Consider the following 21,440-nt stretch of genomic DNA (forward strand, 5'->3'; position numbering starts at 1 on the left):
TAAAAAGCTCAAGTCAATCTGAGTCAGTCCACAGGAAGCCTCCCTCACTCCAATCTCTACCAGGCCCCAGCCCTTGGTCGTGACGATACTCTGATCCACCGCCATGATGTGCTAGAATCTGCTCTAAATGAGAACAATTAGCTAGGATGTTCTGCAGGCCTGAAGCTATGTGTAACTATGCCTAAAATGGGTCTTCCTGGTGCAAGGCTAGGACAGAGTGTGGCAGGGCAGGCCTGGTTTCTGCCCGGGTATTGTTTTGAACATACAACCCAACCTCAGGGGGAATTTGCCTTCTCTCCCCTCAACATATACCCTACCTGGCTCCTGCCCAGATATTCTTGTGGTGCTTCCTGGAATAGGTAGAAGAGACATCTTGAAGTCAGTGATAGCTGAGAATGAAGGTGCTATTTAAGAGGTGAAACAGTACCTCTTGGCCTGTGGTCAGTACATCCCTGCAAGTGGAATCGACTGAGTATATACACAGTCAGGAGGACACTGTTCTGAACTTGGGAGGCACAGCATCCTCCTAGGCATCTCTGGAGAACCGACGTTCAAAAGATAGAAACTTGATTACATGGTCCCTGATGGTTTCCCTATAATATACTGGCACAGGGGAGAAGCAAAATCCCCTCTGGAAGAGCAAATGAAAGAAACGCAGGAATATTCTTGAGCACATATTAAGGCTTGCTCTCCCTCAAGCCTAAGGAGGTAATATATGGAGTGTCAGAGGGGTGCAGAGAGGGAGGGAGCCTGGCAGGATCAAGAAATGCAACTGCTGGTTACATAGTGCCCTGGCTTCCGAGAGTGAGGGCAGCAGATGTGCCTGTTTACCATCTGGGACCCATGAGAAGACAGGGAGAAGAATGATTTTTAGTTCCTGCATGGTCAGTATGTAACAGAATGGCCCTAAGGGTCCAATAGGAGGACTCTGGGATCCTGTACTGCCGCCTTGATTTTTGTGAAGGAAAGTCACAGCCTGTCTGCCATCCTCAGCCAATGATCATAGGTCAGTGTGATGTACATTATGGGTTGCATCTGCACCTTACTTCCCACAACTGCCGGCCTGTCAGAGATGCTATGCACGCCTAGGATGGCAGACTTATGGAGGTTGATAATAGGTGTTCCAAAGGATGAGTGGAAAAACACCTCTATTACTAATGGTGAAAGTACTACCATCCATATCTTCAGTGGCAAGTTCATTCTTTTGGGTCTTCTGCCCAGTTCACTGATGGTTCACTCAAAATCTGCATAAATCATAACTTCCACATTCCTGATGTTGGGAACCACCAGACCCCTTGGTGTGGCCACTGCAACACTGATGCTGTCATAATCCCTATGCACCACCTCTTTGCATCGTCAATCACTGCATTTACAACAGGCTGCTCCAATAAGGTATACGCTGAAGCTTTCACAAACATCGATATGAAGACTACTTTGAGGTTATGTTTCTTCACAAAACCACCTTTGTGCTGAGACTTTATTTCCTGGACGTTACTCATATCTATCTCATTGAATGTAGTCAGCATTGCACAGGTATTCTGGGCGTCTTTCAGACACTAAGGAATATGCTGCTGCATCCTGTTTGTTTTCTCCTGATGTTCTGAAGGCAGCCCTTTGCCAACTCTCAGCTCAGCTACTAGAAGCACAGCAGTGGGTTTTACTGCAGACACCAGTTTGCCAGTAGGGATGTATGAGGCAAGGGCACTGGTGGCATCTGAGTGGGTACAGATACTGCAGGATGTTGAGCAACTGCTGTTGCTGCAGGCTCTGCTTTTGAGGAACTGCAGCAGCAGTTTAGCCTGGCTCAGCGTTAACAGGAGCAGCAGCTTTCCTGAGTATGAAAAGAGGAATCCCCCCTTCCTTCCCTCTACCAGTCACCGAAAGAGCATCAATCATACCATTTGTAGGTAATGGGACCTGCACAGAAGTCTTGTCAGTTTCCATCTCACAAACTACTTCATTTTCTGCAACTGTGTCTCCAACAGCTTTCTTCCAACTGACATTCTCTCTGTAACAGATTCTGCAAATGCTGGGGTTTTGACTGAAACCACATCATCCTTGCAAACAGTTGTAATTTTGAAGAAATGGATAGGGAAGATACTGCTATTGCTAATGACAATCTTCCTGCTGCCAGGATAACCTGATTCCTGACATAAGGAGACCCCAGGCAGGAAATGTCTCCTCAGAGGCTGTAGGGTAAGGAAAAATGTCAGGCTTTTCTGCCCTCCCGCCATCAGGATAGATGATGGATCCTTGCGGTCCTGAATGCATGCCTGATGGCGGGCACCTGGAATAGGGTGTGGGCATAGGTAGATGGGATTCACCTGGGCTAAGACTGTGCTTTTTAAGGGTGGCGTCACGGGGACGCCAGTAGAAGCTGAAAGAGAAGCTGAGAAGCAGCAGAACGAACAGAGAGCAGACAAGCAGAGAGCACGTCAGAGAGCCCAGACAGAGTGAGGATTTGCTGGGGGCTGGGAGGACTGCCAGCCTCCCGGCCCCCCAGCACCCCTGCCTGCCATATGCCTGGTGAACCCCACTAAAAGGCCTGCAAAAGCCACTAAGGACTCTGACTCCTCCTTTACCCAGTCTGCTGGATCATAGAAAACCTGCCCTTTGTCATTCCTGTCCCTACAGAGGGCAATTCCCCTTCTAGAAAGTGGAGAGTAAGCAGCGGAATGTCCTGGACACAGAGCAGGACAAGGGCATCATCACCATGGCTGTGGTTGCAGCAGCAGCAACTGATATAATTACTTTTTTAATTTGCACTCCCACATGACAGACAATTGTATTTTATGGTCTTCACCCTTGTTGAAAATTTTCAGTTTATTGCAATTTTCCCACGTTAGAAATCTCTCCAGCTGGTTTTTGTAAACATTTAGCATCTCCATTCGCATCCTCATGCTCCTGTTGAACTGGCTTCTTATACCATTGAGAAAACTGTATAACCAGATGAGAATGTCCATATGGTCGTACCACCACATATACTTACCTGTTTCTACTCATATGTTCTACCTCTCTGTTAGGACTGCCCAGGCTCCTGCCCATATGCCTCTCCATTTTTATAAGACCCTATCAGCTCTTCATCATTCAAGGGCATTGTTTCAGATATCCTCCTGTTTCATCATCAAAATATCTCTTATTTACTGAATAATTCCCATTAGTACAAACACTGTTATTTCTCCCATTACACACTGCAGTGTAAATGGATTTCAGGGTTTTCTGCCCTCCCACCATGAAGATCACCCTGCCTGATGGGGCACCTGCAGTTGTTACATTGTTGTAAGCTGTGTTGTTTACTTGTGAGGGCCATGGCTCAGTACTGAGGTATCTGCCAAGAGAAGCAGAAACAGGAGAAGAGGCAGGAGACAAAGAAGGGGAGAAAGAACACCAGAGAAGCCCAGAGTGAAGACTTGCCAGGGGATGGGAGGCCTCCTGGCCCCCTGGCCCCCCTGCCTGCCATGTACCTGGTTGCTGTACTACAGGTAAAAGCTCAATAAAAGCCTGAGAAAGCCACCAAGGGCTCCAGGACTCTCCTTTAACCAGGTCTGCTGAATCATAGAAAACCTGCTCTGTGCACTTCCTGGCAACACACTCACACACACACACTCACCCCTATGGACCCAACTTCCCCTCCAGCAACTGTTCCAAAACTCTTTTTTACTTTATAGAAAAAAAAAATAATGAATATGTATTCCCCTCTCCATTGCCCATGCCCCATCCCCTCCTCATTACACCCCAGTTGGGTTTTTGCACCTAGCTGTCCACAGAAACTTCCTCTCATAGTTGCTAATAACCTCAAGTGCAATGGCCTTTTCTCTGTTCACTTATTATTTGACTTAGCAGCAGCATTTGTCAGAGTTCATCATTCTCACCTAAACACACGGTCACTCCATTTGCAGGTGTAGGGTAAGGTAAAAAATACCAGGCTTTTCTGCCCTCCTGCCATTAGGATAGATGACGGAATTCTGGGATCCTGAATGCATGCCTGATGGCGGGCACCTGGAGTAGGGTGTGGGCATATGTAGATGGGGTTCACCTGGGCTAAAACAGGGGCTTTTAAGGGCGGCGTCTTGGGGAAGCCAGCAGAAGGCAAGAGAAGAGAAGCTGAGAAGCAGAACCATGAGAGAGCAGAGCAGCAGAGATCACCAGAGAGCCCAGACAGAGTGAAGACTTGCTGGGGGCTGGGAGGCCTGCCAGCCTCTCGGCCCCCCAGCACCCCTACCTGCCATGCACCCGGTAAAGCCACTGAGGGCTCCAGGACTCCTCCTTTACCATGTCTGCTGGATCAGAAAACCTGCACTGTGCCCATCCTGTCCCTACAGCAGGCTACTAGACTGTAGGGGCAAGATGGGCCACTGAGCATGTGTTCTACGATCCGGCAGATGGGTAAAGGAGAGTCCTGGAGCCCTTGGTGGGTTTCTCAGGCTTTTATTGAGCTTTACATGTAGTGCAGCAACCAGGGACATGGCAGGCAGGGGTGTTGGAGGCCTCCAGCCCCCCCCCCCCCCCGCAAGTCTTCACTCTGGGCGTCTCTGGCTTTTTTTCTCCCTTTCTCTATCCTGCCTCTCTCCTGCTTCACTTCTCTTGGTGACCATTTCAATACTCCTCCCATGGTCCACAGAAGTAAACAAGACAGCTTACAACAATGTAAAAACTGCAGGTGCCCCATCAGGCAGGGCAATCCTAATGGTGGGAGGGCAGAAAAGCCTGAAAACCATTTACCCAACTGTAGGGGCAGGAATGGACACAGTGCAGGTTTTCTGGCCCAGCAGACCAGATGAAGGAGGAGTCAGAGCCCTCAGTGGCTTTTGCAGATCTTTTATTTATATTTACCAGGCATATGGCAGGCAGGGGTGCTGGGGGGCCAGGAGGCTGGCAGTCCTCCCAGCCTCCAGCAAATCCTCACTCTATCTGGGCTCTCCAGCCTTCTCTCTGCTTCTCTTCTCTTGGCTTCCGTTCATTCTTGGCTTCTGCTGGTGTCCCCGCGCCGCCGCCCTTATAAACTCAGTCTTTCAGCCCAGGTGTACCCACTTCAGGTGCCCGCCATCAGGCATGCATTCAAGGACACAGGGTTCCCTCCTCTATCCTAATGGCAGGAGGGCAGAAAAGCCTGATATTTTACCTTACCCTACACCAACATAGACTCATCTACTTTTCCTTATCTTTCTGATTGTTCCTTCTTAAGCTCTTTAGCCATTTTCTCCTACATTTAGTGTAAAAAGCACTGTGTTGCCCTAGAGCTCAGTCTTATTTATTTTTATGCACTTAGTGATCACATACAACTCAAGGCTTTAACTATAGTCTACATCCTGATGACCCCATAATTTTACCTCTGGCTTAGAGCTCTTCTATGAACTTTAGATATTGATAGCTAATTATTTATTAGACACCTTCACTTCAATGTCCAGTAATTACTGAAGATTCACACATTTGAACTAAGTTCCCACCATTCTCCCCCAAAGCTTTTTCTTCCCAAGGTCTTGCCCATCTGGGTTAATTTCTGTTATTTCTGTCAGAAAGCTTGAATCACCCATCATTTTCAGTTTCTCTCACACCTCACCTCTGTTCCATCAGCAAATCATGTTGGCGCAAACTTCAAAATATATACAGAATTTGAACATTTCTGCTATTTTCCTGCCACTGGAATGTTGGTACAAAGCAACAGTATCTGTTTTCTGAAAAAATAAAAATAACATTTTTTTTTTTTTGTGGGACCCTCGCTGGTGGCCAGGGAATGAACCAGTGATGCAGAGGCTGCTCACTGCTGGGCCACCAGGGGAGGCCCTAAAATAACATTTTAATTGATAACCTTGTTTCCATTCTTAATATAGTATAGTCCTTTCTCCACACAGCACAAAAGTGTGGTACTTTAAAACCTATCAGCTGTCACTCTTCTCAAAAACTTCAAAGTTCTCAAAAGTCATAAAGTTCTTACTATGACAAACAAAATTACATAAGCTGCACATCCTTTCCTCTGACATTATCTGCTCCTCCTACACTTCCCTAATTCTCTCCAAACTGCTCTTCTATGCTGTTCCTTGGATATATCTGGTATGCACTTAACTCAAGAGCCTTCAGAGTTATAATTACTTCTATGTGGAATGCTCTTTCTCCAAATAGCAACGTGACTCATTCCTTCACTTTAACTGAATGCACATATGTCCCTGGGTCAATGAAGTCTCACTTGGCCACCATATCTACAATGAAAAATCTATCCAATTATTTCAAGTTCCTTTTCTTTGTTTTTCTTCTTATCCCTTAGCATATTTAACACATCATATTTATTTATACTGCTTAGGATAGAGCTTTCTTAGTAGAATGTAAGCTCTGTACATGTAGAGTTATTTGTCTGCTTTTTGTCATAACATTTGTTCCCCTGAGTCTGGAACAGTGCCTAGGACAACTGTGGATCTAATTCATTCAATAATTAATGTATATATTCTTTTATTAATCTTTATCTCCTTTCCCCTATTTCTGTTTCTTTTTTAAAAAATGTCATTTATTGTGATCATGGAACTTGATCCACAGAACCTGTGGCTCTATGTTCTATATCTATTAACTTTTCTTTTATATTTCATTTTGTTCTAATAGTCTGCATTCCAGAATTACCTGCTTCAAGCTTCTGCTTCACTGATACACTGATTCACTGTTGCTCTCCTTTTAGCATCTTCTTTGATTTAAAAACAATGATAATTTTAAAAAACTTAAAATTTGTATTTGTAATGTTATTTCCTTTTAAAAATATAGAGAATCATAGACATTATTTTAGAAGTTCTACCTCTGATTACAGTTTCATACACAAAATATTTTATAGTAAACTCCAAAATTAATGTATGTTGAAGAATGAGTCTTATTTTAACAACAATACACTTGCTCTAAGTGAAGCTGAAGACTCAGGGGTCAAGGGATGGAAATAATACCTTTGCATAAAGAGATTCAAGAATCATTTTCACTTTCCTCAAGCACAAAGAAGAGCTATTGCAGATAGAAGTTTTTAGTTGATGTCATTTTCTCTAAAAAGGAATAAGGAATAAAAGAAATTTGTGTCTTTAAAAACTTTGAACCTTGCTCCAATCATGGGGTTTACATGAACCTAAGATCAAAAAATGAAAAGGGGTAAGGGTCAGCCAATGGTTTGTTCCTTTCAAACAAAGAATTCTAATCCTAAAATTACCAGGTTCCAGAAAGAAAGTTCCATTATATAAGCTGGAAGGGAAATCAAAAGCATCACATCCACGACAGCATAGGTCAAGAAAAGAGAAAGACTCACAACTTTAAACAAAATTTCAAAACCAGTACGAAAAAAATTTGGTCTGAAATCTAGAACTAATCTGACAATTGACATCAATAGGGAGGAGGAAACATTTCTTGCCACTAGGATATTTTATTAAATTCTTTAATAAAAAATATTTGAGGTAACAATATATGATTTACGGGTACAGGTTTACACTTCTTCAGATGTATGTTACCACATCATGCCTATCACTAAAGAAACCATAATACTCCACCAAACAAGGTCACATATCCTTTTAATATATTTAAATATGATTTGGTTCCACAAAGTTTTAACTGTGGGATTTTTATATTTTTTTAATTGTTATTGACGTACTATTGTTTCACACTTTGCTAGTGTTTTGACAGTGTAGGATTCCCCCCTCAGGTATAGTCACCATAGAATGGAAACCACTGAAGCATCCATACTCCTCCACCATAGTCCACTGTCCTTTCTCCCACCCCTGCCCAACTCTCTCACCTCTTCCGTAGGTCAATGGTCAGCTTCGAAGGGTTGGTTTTAAAGTTTGTCTTTGTATGACCCTTTGTTTGTCTTTTCTATCTTATATCATCTCAAGAAGAAGACGTTAATATTAACTTTGAATAGTATATAAGTATATATCTTTTTTTTAATTTTCTATTTTTCCCTTTTAGGATAATTCATCACTCATTTTTATGCTTCATAAATCATAAGGAATTACAATAAACACGTGTAGAAATCAAGTTGCATTTAATATTAAGATATGCAAGATTGAAATTGAACATGAAAGTTTGTACAGTTTACTCTCTTGTTCTAAATTATTCATAACAAATGTTCCCTATAATTTTATTCATGAAGCAAATACAATTTAGTAATCTTAAATATAATGACTGTCTGAACTAACTGGGCTTTCCCATTTATTTGTTTCTCTTTTTTCTCTGTGTGCCACGGACCTTTACTAAGACTTTCCATAATAGATCATAACTATAATACCTGTAGTTTACAGAGAAAATTACAAACATGATTGGGAAAAAATTCTAGGAAATAACTCTTTCATCAAAAAGCATCTCTATATGTAGTGGAAATTACAGATGATCTCCATTTTATATTTCAAATTGACCTAACCAACCAGCACCGGGGGCATGAAAAATCAGTGGTGACCCTAGAATACTTGGTATTTACCCTGACCTCAATCTGGTTATGACAAAAGGATAGAGTGAACAAATTACAAAAAGGGAACCAGTAGCACAACGAGAAAAAATTTAAGTATTGTCATTTTTTTCTCTCTTTCAAATAAAATCATGTTCTTTTTTTCTAAAGAACTGTAACAACCATTACCAGTATACTTTCTCTAAGGAAAAGACAATAATTATGAGGTATAGTATAGCCCCACAGATGGTGGGAATTTTAATTTTGAGATCAAAGTCACTAGATTACCAGTGTAAAATTCTGTACTTGCTAACTAACATTAGCTATGTGAGTTATATTTGCTACAGGAATATTAATGATAAAATCAATAACAATATCAGAATTGCTTAGGATTAACTGAGCTTCTCCCATGGCTAAAACATGCCACTCAGCACTTTAGAAAAGTAATTTTGACTATGTAATAGTACTATTGGCAGAAAATATGCACATTTTACACATTTTTTTTAAAAAGACACTGTTTAGGTTAAGAAACTTATCCAGGTTTTACAGGTTTGGGAAAAATATGTTGATGGGAGCAAGACAATTTCCTGAAATGTTACACCTAAAATTTTTGGCAAATACAGAAAGAATTTTCAGAATCTATCACTATGTTCAAGGGAAAATCCGTGGGGATTGTGCAAGGATGTTATGTTTGTGGCATATATAAAGGCAGGATAGAAGATGATGACAATATTTTAGTTGTGAAATATGATATGCACTATAGCTGAAAAACTACCGAATCAGCAAAATTTTAATAATTTTATCAGTATTCTTTTAGCCTAAGGAAAAAAAATTGCCAGTCAGTGGAGAAGTTTCATGTATGGCAGGAACAAGGGTCTGTACAGTATAGTTCCACAGAGCCCTCTCCTACAACACTCACTTGGTTCAGCCCCTCAATACCTTGTGTCTGAACTACCATAAGTTGTTGCCTTAATGTATTTTGCCAACTGTCTCTTCCATTCTGATCTATCCTACTCAATGCCATTATATTAATCTTCCCAATGGACAACTTTAATCATATGATTCCCCTACCCAAAAAACCTCCAATGATCTCCCACTACTTAGAAGGAAAATATCTTAGCATGATACTCAAATTCCTTCATAATGGGAACAAAAATTTTTCCAGCCTTGCCTCAAATCTTTCCTATATTTTATGTCCTATTCAGTGTAGAACTTTTGTGTCTTTCTTATAATATCCACAACATTTGCTTATTTGTATATTCTTTAAACTTCTATCTTATAGGTATTTATTGCTTGCTACTGCCATGTGCTATGTTTGATACTGGGCAATACAGTGGTGAACAAAACAGAAATGATAATTTTATTAAAATTGTCTTTCATGATGAGAAATCCTGAATTTATCCATTATTTTATTCTCTGAAACACAGTGAGTTCCACATTGCATATGCTCAAAAAGAACAGTGGTTGCCTGAGACTGAGATGGAAGAGGGAGGTAAATTGACTGCAAAAGTACATAAAGAAACATTTGAAATGAATTAAAAATACACTGTATTTTGACTTGGCTGTTGGTTACATCAGTGTATACATTTGCTAAAAGTAATAAACAGTAAACTTATGATTTTAGTGTATTAAAGTCATTGTATTTTATTTAAAAAAATATGGGGCCTCCCTGGTAGTGCAGGGGTTGAAGACACAGCACTGTCAAGCTATCTCCAGCCACTGTAGCATAAATTTGATTCCCAGCCGGCCACGGAGCAGCTCACATGGCACAGCAGACATCTCCTGTCTTGCCCGCTGCTCCCCTCAGCAGTGTATTTCAGTCAATCTGCCTGTTCTGCTCCCAACTCTGTCTCTGATGAATCATCTCACCCCCCACACCTCTGGCCTGTACCCCAGTTCTTGTATGCATAAATAAATCTAAAAAAAATTATACCTCAGTGCAGTTGACCTATAAAGTAAAAATAATAACTGATTTGAATGAATTCCAGGAAATGTTATTTTAAAAATGAGCATAGTGGTTAATTTAAGTGTGTGGATGGGGTACAGGAGGGAACTTATGAGATTTTTCACAGTTTGTTTCTTTTCCTAAGGAGTGATTAGATAATACTCCACTTGTAATAGCTCACTAAATGATATATTTGTTTCATGTGTTTTTTCTGTACCATGTTCTATTTTATAATCAAAAGGTAAAATTATGAATTGAAAGAGATTATCATTATTACATGAGGCTTCCAACTAAGGTGATACATTCAACTATATCATCATAGAGTATTACAAGTGGAAAAAAAACTTTGGTGATAAACTTGTCCAAACTTTTCATTTTACAAATGAGTACCCTGAGGCCTGAAAATATAGATTGCTTAAAGTCATGTGGTGAGTTAGACACAGCTCTCAGACTATGTTTACAGACTCATTGTACTGTGCTCTTAAACCTATGGAGAAAATAGAATTCTATTTGCTTTTCACTAAAGTTTCTTTAGCTACCTGACAATTCATGACAGCATTCACTATTGTTTAGTTAAGTTGGTACCAGATTGTCCACTTAGATACTTGAGAAAAAGAAGATTAATTACAATAAAGTAAAAATCAAAATCAACAAACTATAAACCATAGACACACTACGGGGTGGGATGAGGAGGGAGTAGGATCAAAACAAGGGGGGAGGGAATTGTATGGGGACTATAACCAAGATGAAAATGCATACATTGTGCAAAAATGAAAGATGATGTAAAAATTGTATTAAAAAAAGTGTGTATTAAAAACGCTCAGTGGGTTGAGCGTTGCACTGTGGAGCTGTCCGCAGTCTCTGCAGCATGGGTTTGATTCCCGGCCGGCCAAGGAGATTCCCACATGGCGCGGCAGACCTCTCCTGTCTCGCCCGCTGCTCCCCTAGGCAGTGCTTTCAGTCCTTCTGCCTGTTCTGCTCCCCAATCTGTCTCTGGTGAATCCTCTCACACTTCGTGCCTCCGGTCTCTACCTCAGTTCTTGTATAAAAATAAATAAATCTTTAAAAAAAAAAGTTCAAAAAATTTTAAAAATGAAAAAAAAAAAAGAATTGCAGTAAAGCTTACTAAGATAGTATCATTGGTAATGTCTGTTTTGTTAAATCTAAATGACTAAATATTCAGCATATGCCCAGTGAGCTTCTGTGACTTCAAAGACTATCTTCTTTCATGGAAAAAGCCATAAAGTATTGAAAACAGGCAACAATTTGAAGGGATAGTGCTTTGAACTTGAACTAATTGTTGAAGTGGCGAAATATTCTGATTACACATAGATGAAAATATTAATTTTACTATAAAGAGATCTGAATATTTACGCTGATTGTGAATTTATGTCTTAATTTCAAGGACCATGAATATATTTTAGTAAATTATGTGACATGATTATATTTACTTTAGCTGAGCTTGGAAAACATTCAACCATTGGTATGCATGTTGCTGTCACTTGATAGATTTATAGTATATTTTCAATTCCTATGAGATCTTTCCTTTCCAAATAGATTTCCCACCTGATTTAGAATATATTGTCACCAAGTAGAGATAAAATAAAACATATCTGAGTACATACAGATGTCAGCAAAGGCCCAAATAATAAATAAATACATAAACAAATAAATAAAATCAAACAAAACCACAGTATCACTTGTGGGAAAAGTAAAATTGCTTAACCCACTAACTTTCTGCTGAATATATTTAATATGATAGTAAAATGGAGACTTCAAGTAGAAAAATGTTTTTTTTTTTCCATAGCTTGACTATTGTAATTACTGCTGCAATGATGTGGGAGTACAAGTTTCCCTTCAAATTAGTGTTTTTGCATTCTTCAGTTTCCTAGGGAAGGAATTGCTGGATTAAATGGAAGACCCAGTTTTTATATTTTGAGGAACATCCATACTGTTTTGCACAGGGACTGAACCAGTCTACATTATCACCAACTGCATAAAAGGATTCCATTTTCTCTACAATATTGTTACTGCAGTGTTTTGGGGGGTCTTTTTTTTCCATTCTAAAAGAAAAAGCTCCAGTCCATCTTTTAATTTCTTTTGAAAAATTCCTGACACTGCAAAACTAAACTGAAATATATTAATATTCTATTCTTAAATTTTCATGACAAACAGAAAAAAAATGAGGAAAAAAACATGAAAAATCTTATAAAACTAAATATGGATCCCAGCATTAAAAGCTGAATAGAGGGCCTCCCCTGTGGCGCAGCGGTTGAGTGCTGGGTTGTGAAGCTGCCCGCAACCTCTGCAGCGCCGGTTCGATCCCTGGCTGCTCCCTGGCCACCGGAGGAGGGTCCTACATGGCGCGCAGACCTCTCCTGCCGCCCGCTGCTCCCCTCAGCAGTGTACTTCGGTCCTTCTGCCTGCTCTGCTCCCCGCTCTGGCTCTGGTGAATTCTCTCACCCTCCCGCACTTCTGACTGTACCCAGTGCTTGTATTAATAAATAAATAAATCTTTAAAAAAAAAAAGCTGAATAGAGAAAATGCTTTAATTAAAAAATCACGAGTGGATGATAGTGTATAGAAACTGAAAATTCACAAACTATTTAAATCCTCGAATTGCTGATTGTTCAGAAATGACACAGATGGATCCTGAGTGGTGGTGAAGAGCAGAAAGAGATTACGGATGAATCAATATTGGTCTAGCTGCTCCCTATGCTGGCTGACTCCAAAAAAAAGGCTGACATTGATTAGATATTGAGCCAGGGTAATGTAGGCAGCAGACCCAGTGATGGTAACTTGCCTATCAGTAGATCCTTCCACTGGGCTCAAAATTTTGACTTGTGCCGCAGATTCCTGATCGATCTCATTGATTTTGGTGCTCTGACACTGGATTTTGCAGCCAATCAAATAATTTAGAATTGTGAGTTCATGAGAAGTAGTCTGAGCACATGCATCCAAACCTGCACTGAATCTGGTGTTGGCATGCGTAGTGAGAAAATGAGGCTGTTGCAACTTGGTCAAATCCGGCTGTGGGATGGCATACTCTCCTTGAATGGTATAGGCCCCTTTGTTGTGGATTAACAGTCCTTATAGGTATGGATTTATGTCAGGCTCTCAATTCTATCCCATTGGTCTGTGTGCCTTCTTTTGTTTGAGTACCATATTAATTTGATTACTAAAGCTTGATACTACTATTTAATAATTTTTGGTTTAATTACATGATTGTTTACTTAATTTCATCTCTTCTAGCTCATTATTACCTATAGGAAATCAACTGGTTCTTCTGTATTGATTTTATATTTTGCCACTTTCCTCAATTAATTTATTCTTTCAAATAGTTCTTTACTGCCTCTTCCCACTGCCTGTATCATCTTTGTCTAGTTTTGGTATTAGCTTCATAAAATCTGTTTGAAAATATTCCCTCTTTCTTAATTCTTAGAAACAGATTGAGCAAGATAGGTATTACTTCATCTTTGAAGGTTTGGTAGAATTCATTTGTGAAACCATCTGGTCCTGGGCTTTTGTATTTTGAAGGACTTTTGATTTCTGTTTCAATTTCCTTGCTTGTAATTGGTATGTCCAAGTTTTCTGTTTCTTCCCTATTCAGTCGCAGATGTTTGTGTATTTCAGATAATTTGTCCATCTCTTCTAGGTTATTCAAATTACTGGTATATAGATGTTCACAGTAATCTCTTATAACCCTCTGACTTTATAAAATGACTACTGTAATTTCTCCTCTTTCATTTTTGATCCTATTTATTTGCTTTTTCTCCTGTTTCTTTGTGATCCTTGCTAGAGGCTTGTCTATTTTGATTATTTATTCAGAGAACCAACTTTTAGTTTCATTGATCTTTTGGACTGTCTTTTTGATTCCTATTTCATTTATTTCTGCTCTAATCTTTTATTATGCCTTTCTTTGTAATGGTTTTTAGTTATCTTTATTTTTTTTTTTAGTTCCTTGAGATGACAAAGTTTTTATTTGAGTGCTTTCTTTTTTCTTGATGCAGACCTTATTGTTATATACTTCCCTCTTAGTGCTGCTTTTCCTCCATCCCATATAGTCTAGAAGCTTTTGCCTTCATTCTCATTTGTCTCGAGGAAACTTTTTAGTTTCTTCTTTGATATCCTCTTTAACCCATTTTTCATTTGGTAGTATGTTGTTCACTTTCAACATATTAGAGGTGTATCCAACTTTCATATGCTTAATTTCTCTAGGAGTGTTTTAAGGGCAAGGCACAATATGATACTTGTATTTAATATCAGTGTTAAAGTAGAAGCACACATTAAGTAGAACTGTATTGAAATAGTTATTTGAGCTAGTTAAAGAAAGATATTCTAGCAGTTTGCAAAGTAGAGGAAAAATATTAAAAATACTGCACTCAGTATTTGCAAAGGTACAAATAAGCTCCTTCCAATTTGTAACAATCTCTCCCACTTTTTTACCAAAAAAGCTTATAATAATATTTTGTTTGCTTGTCTGATTCAGAATTATCCTTCTGGTGCCTAAAGTTTCTAGCCATTTTTTTAAAAGTTAGATAAATGTGAAGTCTCCTATTTCCTGATCTCTTTTAATACAGTTTAATGAAATTCCAAAAACAGCATAGCAAAAGAGACAAATAAATGCTTTCCAAGTAATAAATCAGAAAAGAAACTACAGGGAAAACTCAAATGAAAACAACCAGAAACAAATAGCTAGGTATGTATTTACTGTGCTGGAAGACAAGGTTCACACTGTTGGAGAGGTTCACATGTTAAAAACAGATACAACACAAAACATCTGGAGACACTGTGGGGAGAAAGAAAACATGGTGTATGACTTAAAAATAGCTTGAATTATGATCTACTAATTTTAAAATTAAATTATGAGATTTAAAAAATAAATAATTATGAGATTCATGCTTTTCACGTACTATGCTAGGAGATTTTTCAGTCCTTGGTCATAGTGCTTGCCTTCACAAAGATGCAATCTAGTTGAAAAGCTAAAGCAAAAATAGAGATAACCATACACTAAGGCAGAATATGAGAATTATGAAAAGAGGAAAAAGGAAATATTTTGGTGTTCAAAGGAGAAAGAAAAAAAAATAATTAGAAAAATCTGTGAAGAACCCCTGAAAGAAGTAACCTCCAGAGTTTTAACAATGGCAAAAGGAAAACTTGCATATGAAACACACACAGACAGACACACACACCAACACAAACACCACACCCCTTACTGATACACACATTCTAGAAGGTTCTTCTCCCTCGCATTTAATTTAATTGTGAAAATGCTGTCCTATCATCTAAGCTTTGACAAGAAAGAAGCCAATCATTCACTCAGCCCTACAGCATCCCTAGATTCCTAGGTTAATGAAAATTACCAGCAAGTCTCCAACTATGGGTAGGAATTGGAAAAACTTAGTGCTACAGTTTTAGCACAGTTTAAAAACTACTTCTCAGTGAAAAAGGAACTCTTCTGCACTGTTGGTGGGAGTGCAAACTGATCCAACCACTGTGGAAAGCTGTGTGGAGATTTCTGGACCTACTAAACATAGAGTTTCCATATGATCCAGCAATTCCACTCCTAGGTATTTACCCAAAGGGCACAGAAACATCAACTCCAAAGAACACCTGCACCCCTATGTTTATAGCAGCGCTGTTTACAATAGCTAAGCTTTGGAAACAACCCAAATGCCCAAAAATAGATGACTGGATCAAGAAGATGTGGTACATATATACCATGGAATATTACTCAGCATTCAAAAAAGATAAACACATGCAATTTGCAGCAACATGGATGGCGCTGGAAGGGATCATGCTCAGCGAAATAAGCCAAAAAGAAAAAGAAAAATACCGGATGGTCTCACTCATAGCAGGAATCTAGAAAACTTAAATAAGGGACCAGGAAAATGAATAACTATAAGAAAGTGAAAATCAAAATCAACAAAAAACTGTGAACCAGAGACACTTTTAGGGGGGCGGGGGCGGGAAGGGAGGGATTGGGGTCAGAATGGGGGGGCTGCAATTGTATGGGGAATATAACAATAAAATTTATTATCTAAATAAAGAAAGAAAGAAAGAAAGAAAGAAAGAAAGAATAAATTGTAAACAAGTAAAAAAAAAAAAAAACTACTTCTCAGTGCCAAATGACTAGCTTAGCCTGAGAACCATCTATGGGGACTTCAGTATTCTCTGATGTATAGAAAATAATATCTTGCTTACGTAGAGAGTGTGCTCGCTTAACACTTTCCTCTTTGGAATCCATGTCTTTTTGTAAAAAAAAAAAAAAAAAAAAAAAAAAACCTCCCTGTTTACTTCCCTCTCTATCCTATCAAAACCCCACGTCACAAATGCAAACTCCTGTCCCAGATTGTATATTCATCACAGTCAGTGCTCTCCATAGCCTGATACAATAAAATCAATGCAACAATGTCACTTGTCAGTCTCTTTGTGCATAAGATAAAACGATGCCATCTGTGAGACAAAGTAATGTGGAATAATGAGTCATCTCCAACTCCTGTAAAATAGCTTAGTCAGTCTGGGCCTGCAGAGAAAATGGTAAAGACAGGGCAATCAGAGAATCAGTGTACTATGATTCATTTCTTAATTTATAGAAATGTGAAGTTCGTTTAAGCTGACATGAGCGTATCAACTGACAAACCTGCTATGCACATCTGCACTTTTATTACACTTTTATTATACCTGCTAAGCACACCTGCATTTTTATGATAGAGTTTGCCGGAGGCCATCGGAGCAGCAGGGCCAGGAATACATTAGTAAAATTAGAAGAAATATCATCAGGCAACTTCAGTTTGCATGTAAACAATTAACAGATCTTTAAGGAGAGTTTCACTTTTTTGGAAGCCTACACTTTCCTTAGCCAAATTTAAGCTGACTAATGAATTGAGGCCTCTACTGTGAGGGTCAACAGAATCTAGAAGACTATGTCACTATCTGAGTCAGAGTTATCTTTTAGCATACTTATTGCACTATAATCATCCACTGAGCTATCCATATTTATTATGGCAGACCAAGCAGAAAAAATTCACCTATCTAAATTCTTTTCACAGTGCTGCTTCTGTAATTTCATTACATTTCTGCTTCTGCTTATTTCATTCTAAGGTATAAGTTAAATACTCTGGATATATGTAGACACATTTTAGCCTCTGGAAAGGGGTTGAGCAGAAATGTTAGTAGTAAAACTGAAATGCAAAAGTACTGACAAGGTAATAAACTATACACATATTCAAAGCAATTAACTTCCTCCACCCCCCAAAAAAGAGAGTAGCAATGGATAATTTTCAAATCCATCATCACAGTTACAATAAACTTTAGATTTAGCAACATTGCAATCTGCCCAATATAATTAACTGAAGATACTTGCGATTTATTTGACATTTAAAAGTTTTGCTCCCAAACCAATAATTAATTTGACTTGAGTCTCTAATGCAAACTTTGCTCATTTTCTAAGTAATATTTTAAAAAATTGATTTATAGATCTCTAATTGAGTTTCAAATGTATACTATGAAATTGAGCGTAAAACTAAATGAATGGAATTTACAAAATTTCATTCTGTAATAGTTTCACTCTGTAATAGATGTGCAAGAAAATTAGAACATAATTGGGGTAAAGAGGCCCTCTGGTTCTATACTATTGCTGAAATATGTTGGATCAGAATATCATTTTAAGCTGCAGTAAGAGATATTCAGGCATCTAGCTAACACTAACTTAGTGCTTTCTGCATGCCAAACCCTGGACTAAAGTCACAGGACAGGGTTAAATGAGTTTCTTCTCTCTAGAAACTCACATTCACATTCTACTTGGGGAAACATATGTGTACACGGTTAAACACACTGACATCCATTAAGAACCATAAATTAAGTGCCACGTAATTTGAGCATTGTGAGGACCCAATGAAGACAGAGTATGTTGAAGGTCATGTCATCAAGGCCTGGAGCAGCAAATGACTGGTGTATCAAAATATAATGCACGCACAGAACACACAAAAAGACACACACCATGTTATTCTCTCATAGCATGCTGTCACTTCCCTTTGGAATAGCTAGGTCACCAGACAGTTATGGATGTGATTATTGCATTATTGTTTATCTCTCTGAGTAAACCTTGAGGACTTTAAAGACAGGGAATTGTCAGTTTTGATCACCATCTCGAGGGCCCATGGTAATGGCACAAGAGATGGTAAATTATTATTAGGTGAATGATGAGTACTTGAATATATATTTTCAACGTATATTAAAACATTTACTATTGCAACCATCATGCAAATTCAGTATCTTCAACTTGGCCCTTTTAGGAAGACTCATCTTAGGTTTTCAATTCAAATAGTTCACTCATCCCAACACAGCCATTCACCTTCTAAACTAAGTAGATAAAGCTAACTCAAGCACTACCACACATACCTTCACGACACAGATTACACAAAATATAAAGCATAATATATTATGTCATATATGCAATGCAGCTTCTCTTTTGAATGTCATACCCTAGCACAGTACATATATCATATCTATAGCTTATCTCATAAGTTCATCAATGTGTTCTTACTCATTGTGTCCCCATATTCTCCTTTCATGCCTTAGCTCTTTTCACCCCCAGTATGAGAGAGTCAGGGAATGTTTCATAGACAATGTCACATTTGTTTTTCTTGGATTGACTAGGCTCCACTGAAACCAAAACTTAGGTATTTGTTCTCAACAGAACTTTCTGCTTAAGAAACATCTAATTCATGGCAGGAGAGGTGTCTGCTTGGTAATTACATCACAATGAAATCTTCATACTTAAAATAATACATGTAAAATTTTCATTTTAGATGTGTTAAAACTGAAGTAGTCAGTGAAACTCAAATAAATGTGCCACTTGCTTTACATGAAAATGCATAAAAAATATGGTCATTCTTTGTTAGGGAGAATACAGGACAAACATTAATCAAAATTTGATATAAAGGACCTCCCTAGTGGTGCAAAGGGTTAAGAACAGTACTATGAAGCTATCTGCAGCCTCTGCAGCACGAGTTTGAACCCTGGCCAGGGAGCTACCCACATGGTGCAGCAGACCTCTTCTGTCTCACCCACTGCTCCCCTCAGCAGGGTATTTCAGTCAATCTGCCTGTTCTGTTCCCCACTCTGTGTCTGGTGAATCCTCTCACCCCTGCACCTCTGGCCTGTACCCCAGTTCTTGTATGCATAAATAAATAAATCTTTAAAATTAAAAAAATATATAGTTATGTATATTCATATCAATGCAATTCAGTGTCTACAATTGAATGACATTGATCTGAACATGGTTACAAAAATTGTCACATGTAATGCAACTTTTGGGCTTCTTTATTTCACATTACCCTCTTCCATCATGCATAATATTTAGTGCAAGAATAAGTCCTTTCACTACACCGTGCCCTATCACTTGAGCTTCAGTTAAGATTCCCTTCTCTGAACTCTCATTGCCGGTACTAGATATTTAACATATACAATATTGTGTCATCATTTAACACTGTATACACGTAGAAAGGTCCACATCCAGAAGATTAAAAAAAGACTAATACCATGGCCTTGCACAGGATGAATCTTTGAGGAGACGAGGCATGTATATTTTGGAGAAGACAGGATTGGGGCATGGGCGAGAGGTTATTAGCTAAATTTTTTTGGTCATTCTGAGTACTCCTATATGGGAAGCAAATTGATTGGTTATATAAGGCCTCAAAGGATATAACAAGGGTCAATGGTTAAAAGCTAATGGGAGCTTAATTTCAACTCAATTCAAAACAGCATGTTCTAATAATCAGAACTGATTTAACACAGATTAAGCTGCTGCCTCAAGAGATAATGAAGTCCCTGCTATTGGAAATATTTTTTAAAAGATAGTGTTACTAGCTCATGGGGGTATAGAGAGGACCTAAAAATCAAATAAGCAAAATGAACTTTCAAGACTGTTATGTATGAATATTTATTTCCTTGAAAAATTCATGACAAAACTCTAACCTCCAATGTGATAGTATTTGGAGGTGGGGTTCTTTGGGAAGTAATTGGTCTTAGAGTAGGGCATGGGGAAGGGAGCCTCATTGTGGGGTTAGTGCCCTTATAAGAAGAGAACAGAGAGCTCTGTCTCTCCATGATCATGCAAAGGAAAGGCCACGTGAGCACCCAGTGAGAGGTGGGGACAATCTACAAGCCCAGAAGCAAGGTACTCACCGCAAACCAAATACGCTGACACCTTGGTCTTGTACTTTCCAGCTTCCAGAAATGGAAGAAATAAATGTCTTTTGTTTCATTAATTACCCTGTCTATGGCATTGTTTTTTTTTTAAGATTTATTTATTTATGCATACAACAGCTGGGGTACAGGCCAGAAGTGGGAGGGGGGTGAGAGGACCCACCAGAGACAGAGTAGGGAACAGAACAGGCAGATTGACTGAAGTACACTGAGGGGAGCAGCAGGCTAGTCAGGGGAGGTCTGCTGTGCCATGCGGGTTGCTCCCTGGCCGACCTGGGATGGAACATGTGCTGCAGTGGCTGCTGATAGCTTCATAGGTTGCGTCTTAACCCCTTGTGCCACCAGGGAGGCCCTATGGCATTTTTTTGAAGCAACCTAAAGTGTATTAATGCTGCAGAGACTTCTTGTAGAAGATTTTCCAGTGCTGGGTACATGCATAAATACAAACAAGAGGACTGATCCCATGGAGTTTGATAATTCTTCTCCACCTGTTAAAGTGTAGTAATGTTCTATCACTCAACACAGCTGATTCCTCAATTGATTTACTGATTTTAACTTTAAAAAATTGTAGACAGAAACCAATTGTGTTTGACAAAAGGATAAAAAAAAATTTCCACCAACAAAACTTGAGCAGACTAAATAGGAAGCTTTTCCATAGAGAATTTCTAATGTTTAATGGGCTTTCTCTTTGCAACTAGAATACAAGTTCCTCCAGGGCCTAAATTCTCATACCACTAATCAACCTTGATATCTACTTCTAGACCTTATAGTAGATGTTATTAAACATTTTTAATAACATAATTAAACATTTTTGATCAAGGCAATAATAATATATATTATTATAGACATATGATCTCTACTGGAATAAAATTGTCAATGTTT

At 38.8% G+C, this 21,440-nt stretch overlaps 1 pseudogene across 1 annotated transcript; it reads right to left on the reverse strand.

The window, feature by feature from the left end:
• Positions 1–906: 906 nt before the first annotated feature.
• LOC311187595 (dihydrolipoyllysine-residue succinyltransferase component of 2-oxoglutarate dehydrogenase complex, mitochondrial-like) lies at positions 907–2,234 on the reverse strand (annotated as a pseudogene). Its single transcript has one exon. The product of its transcript is annotated as a dihydrolipoyllysine-residue succinyltransferase component of 2-oxoglutarate dehydrogenase complex, mitochondrial-like (transcript).
• Between the last annotated feature and the right edge of the window lie 19,206 nt (positions 2,235–21,440).

This window comes from Talpa europaea (genome assembly GCF_964194135.1).
Source record: "Talpa europaea genome assembly, chromosome: X".
NCBI lineage: Eukaryota > Metazoa > Chordata > Mammalia > Eulipotyphla > Talpidae > Talpa > Talpa europaea.